Source organism: Aythya fuligula, chromosome 4 (genome assembly GCF_009819795.1).
Source record: "Aythya fuligula isolate bAytFul2 chromosome 4, bAytFul2.pri, whole genome shotgun sequence".
Classification (NCBI taxonomy): Eukaryota; Metazoa; Chordata; class Aves; order Anseriformes; family Anatidae; genus Aythya; species Aythya fuligula.
Window position 1 is genome coordinate 67536044 of NC_045562.1, and position 5076 is coordinate 67541119.

Here is a 5076-nt window from a genome sequence, read left to right on the forward strand (position 1 = left end):
CTGCAAGCAGCTCACATAATGGTAGTATACTTGTAACTTCAGCAGTAACATTTTAATTAGTCTGTAGCATTGGGATATTCTATTGCTTGGGTTTGGTGGACTAATGGCGTTGGTTTCAAGCAGAAGTCCTTTGTTGAAGTCCTTTGTTGAAGTACATCCATTTTTGTCTTCAGTAATTTTGGGATCATGTTTAGCTCTGAAATTCTGAATAATCTAGGTCAGTTCACTTTTTCAGCATAAACATAACAATCTGATTTAAGATGTCAGTTGCATCTTTAATTCTCTTCCACTTATTTTATCACATATGTCTAATTACTGAGAACTGCCCAGCACGACTGTGGTAAATATCTGCTCCTTGGGTAGAGCCAATAAATACTTCTAATGCTTTTTTTTTTTTTTTAAATAATACTATATTTGTGAGTAAACATTAAATAACTGATGTTGTTTTTTCAGTTCAAAGTGCTGGTCTAAACTAGGTTATGATTGAGGCATCTGTTGTTATACATTTGATAAACTCAGTGACATTTTTTATGCAATGAAGAAAATTACAATATTTTCTTGCAAAACTTACAAAAATGAAACCCCATTTCACAGTAATGTTTCAGTGTAAAGAACAAACTATGAAGAAAATCGTGGAATGAATGAAATAATTGGCCAAGGTTCTTTGCAAACAAACAAAACCAAAAATATCCTTCCATTTTCAAATACTCTTCTTAGACCTGATCTCCTATGTTTTGGCCCATGCATAACTCAGAAATGGCAACACTTACCCTACTGTTCATGAAGAAAGACACAAACACTGGCAGTAAATCTGATTTAACAGATAGGACTGGTTGTTTCAGACTGGCTTAAAACATCATGTTTATGGTGTTTTTTTGTTTTTTGTTTTTTCAAATGAGACTTGGAAGGAGGACTAAAACTAGGATGGGAGGAGTTGAAACACTCCAGCTTTGCATTTAAACTAATGACAAAGCTCTCTTTGAAAGACAAGACTTGTCAAAGGTTTACCTATGGATGTTTCTTAAAAAGAAAAAGGCACTTTATTTGAAGAAAATAGCTTCCAGTGAATCCCAGTATAGCTGTAACAAGGTAATGTGAATATCGTCAGATTTTTTGGCTTACAAAACCAGTTGTATGAAGTGTTAAAACAGTCTGAATACTAAGTACCAGTGGGGGAGATAGTCATGTCACATAAAAGTAACATTTCTATGTTTGAAATCCATTCACTCTTCTGAAAACAAAATATATTTTCAGTTAGCCTTTCCAACATCAGTAAAGCTAAACTTCAAAGAGATCTCAGAAGATTAGTGTGCCTCCTGTTTTATTTCCATTTGGCACAGTATGGAGCTTTTCTTTCCTCCTTTGCAAAAAAATAATAAAAAAGTAGATTAACTTTATCTTTAAAAACAAAACTTCTTGGCTCAAGCCAAGAACTTAAGACTGAAACAATGAGAAAGGAACTAACTTCTTATTTCATACTATAAATCAGCATTTTCAGTCCGCAGTTTTAGTCCTAGTATATTTGTTCTTTGCACAAATAAACTGACAAAAAAGTATTACAGTTTATCTGACTCTTTTTCCAACAGTAAGTAGCTCCAGAGGATTTGCCCAGCAGGGTATTAGAATCACAGAGAGGCTGACAGCTGCATTTTGATCCCAGGGCGGTGATTTTTTGATACCACTTGCAGCTGCTTATTCCTCAGTAAGGGAGGTAAGAAAGAAAGAGAAGAGAGACACAGGATGGGATGATGGTGTCTGTGGAAGAAGACGTTTATTGGAACAATGAGCAGGATTATTTTAGGGGGCTGAGGAGAAAAGATAAAGGACAAGGAAACCTCAGCTGATAAATTTACATGACTGCTTTGGAATGCCAGATGTGTTTGAGATGCTGAATGAAAATCACAGCATGCACTTTTACAAATAACTGTCAATATTTACTCACAGTTTTATGATATATTAAAACCGATATTGATAGTGGTGCATAATGTGTAGTGTTTTACATGAATAGGAATGCAGGATCAGCTTGTCTGGCCTCTATACTGATCAGTAAGCTCTGATAGTTTACCATGGCTGGGCAGATGTGGTGCCATGGTACCATAGAAGGTGGTAAGAAGGTCTGGGCATTTGGACAACAAAGCCAAACTCTTTCTCATCAAGTTTCTTGAGCACAGTTGCATTCACCATTACATTCTTGTTGCAATGTTGCTCTTAAAGTGGGAATTGTCATTAGAGGCCCTTTGTGACACATCTGTTATGAATTATAAATCTGTTATTAATTAGCACCAAAAAAAAAGAAACTATTCTGTAACTACAATCAAGTTATGAGACACAAAAAAGAGGAAAATTACCATTCTGCCTTTAGTTCAGCTGACTGTTCAAGGTAATTTGTCTGTAAACATCAGCTGTCCCAGAGAACAGCTACCTTGAAACTGAATACTGTAAAGAACAGTGTGAGAATAAAAGCATTGAGTAAGAACCTGCATAAATTACCGTATTTACGACAGTATGAAAGGCTTCCTTATCATCAGTTCGGTCTTTTTGTTGTCAGTTGAAAGTTATTGTGGTGTTTGATGTTCTCAGTCATGTCTTACAGAAGTTCTCTACCTTGCTATAACCATATTCTGTGTAAGCCATCACTCTTTGCCATCAGCTTCTGCTGTATGGAGTTAGCGAGGCTGCACTAAGCTCAGCACGTATTGTTTACCGTGAAACAAAACCTGAGCTCCTACAGCTCTACCGGACAGAGGCTGATGTCTTTGGTAGTGTAGCCTGTTCAGCCATAGGAACTGCTGGGACTGCTTTCCTCTTTCTGGGCATTTGGGAAAAATAAAACCCACAACATAAAGCATTTGGCAGCTTAATCATAATAGTATTATTCATTGTCTGAGACTGTGAGGTGCTATTTACTTGCAGGGCCAAAATTCTCTTTGCGTGCTTGCATACAGGATTGTATGACATGGTTGAATGCAGTAATGCAGCTGGGCTCGGTGCTCAGAAAATGTTTAGGTTGGTAGGTTTAGTAACGGGAAAAGTTGTGGTTTTTTCATTTGTTTTGCTTTTGCTGTTTGAAATACATCTGAATTCAGGTGGTTCCTGCTTGGTTATATGCAATGGTTCAGAGCCAGAATAATATATCTAAATATATTTTTTAGGCATTAAATGATAATTCATACTTACCCCAGAGCACCTTAAAACAGAATCTTGAATCAGCAGTGATCCTTACAGAATCCTTAAATTTACAGAATATGTGCTATACATACTAAATTCCTTTCCTCACACCAAACTGAGTATATAAATACTCACATGCACAAGGCAATGGCAGCTCCCTATTTGACCTAATTAGCAAGTTAATCCCGATGGTGCATTTAGATAAGCTCCTCCAAATCTAACCTGTTGGGGAATCCGTGACAGACACATTGTTGAGTGTGAGGTTCTCATGCATGTGTTAATAAGTCCGCACCGCCATCCAGGCTATATTACTTGAAAGGGAACAAGAAGGCCTTTCAAAACCTGTACTAATTTGCTTTAAATCATTAAGTACTTAAAACTATGAAGCTGGATGCTTTCAGGCCACTTGTAACCATATACACACATTCTATTTAGGCAGGTTGGACACCAGACACAGTGTTAGACAGTAGTATTAATACCAAATTTGTTCATGTTCTCTGTTCAAAACCTTAATGTTTTAAAGGAGCAGTTTGTTTGAGGAACAGCTCTTTTCAAAAAGGAACTGAACTTTGCAGCTACTTTTTTCTGTTAGTCAGATACCAGAAAATTTGGGTTTATCAAAGCCACGACTAACTGCTGCTGTGCAACACGGCTGTGTAGCAACTAGTGAAATAACGTTCCTCTCTTCTTTGAATGAGTGTGTTCTTTTTAATATCTTCATTGATGATTTGGATGAGGGAATTGAGTGCACCCTCAGTATGTCTGGAGATGACACCAAGTTGAGGGGAAGTGGAGATCTGCTGGAGGGTAGCACGGCCCTGCAGAGGGACATGGACAGGGTGGGTTGTTGGGCAGAGGCCAGTGGGACAAGGTTTAACATGGCTAAGTCCCAAGTCCTGCACTTTGGCAACAACAACCCCATGCAGTGCTATGCCATGCAGCCAAACGTGAGCCAGCAGTGTGCCCAAGTGGTCAAGAAGGCCAATGGCATCCTGGCTTGTATCAGGAATAGTGTAGCCAGCAGGACCAGGGAGGGGATCATCCCCCCATACTCAGCTCTGGTGAGGCCGCACCTCGAGTATTGTGTTCAGCTTTGGGTCCCTCAGTACAAGAAGGACATCAGGGCCGTGGAATGTGTCCAGACAAGGGCTATGAAGCTGGTGAAGAGACTGGAACATGAGTCCTGTGAGGAGTGGCTGAGGAAACCGGGGTTGTTTAGTTTAAAGAAGACGAGGCTCAGCGGAGACGGTATTGCTCTCTGCATCTACCTGAAAGGAAGGTGTGGGGAGCTGGGGTCGGCTTCTTCTCACAGGTAACTAGTGACAGGACTAGAGGGAATGGCCTCGAGTTGTGCCAGGGGAGGTTTAGGTTGAGGAGACATTTTTGCTCAGAAAGAGTGGTCAGGCATTGGGACAGGTTGCCCAGGGAGGTGGTGGTGTCACTGTCCCTGGAGGTGTTTAAGGAAAGGATGGACTTACTTAGGGACATGGTTTAGTGGATGATAGTGGTGGTAGGGGGATGGTTGGAGCAGATCATCTTGGAGGTATTTTCCAACCTTGATGATTCTATGACTCTCACTAAAAGAAATATCTCTTTGAGACGAGAAAGAACTGCTGCAGCGTGTGGTACGAGATGCCCCTAAGTGCAGAACTCATCATATACTAGAGCTGGGGCTGTCTTTTATTACTCTGCGTCTCTCAAAGAGCCTCTCGAAGCGCTGCTCCTCGGCACCACTGCGGCCGGGCGATGCCGGCAGGTGGGCAGTCCCCTCGCCTCCCCTCAGCGCCGCGAGGGAGGGAGATGGCGGCGGCCCCGCGGGCTCGCCTCAGCGGGGCGGCGGGAGGCGGGCGGCCGGGGGCGGGCTCCCTCCTCGGCGGCACCCGCTGCGGGGCCTCGGGAGCGGCTCCA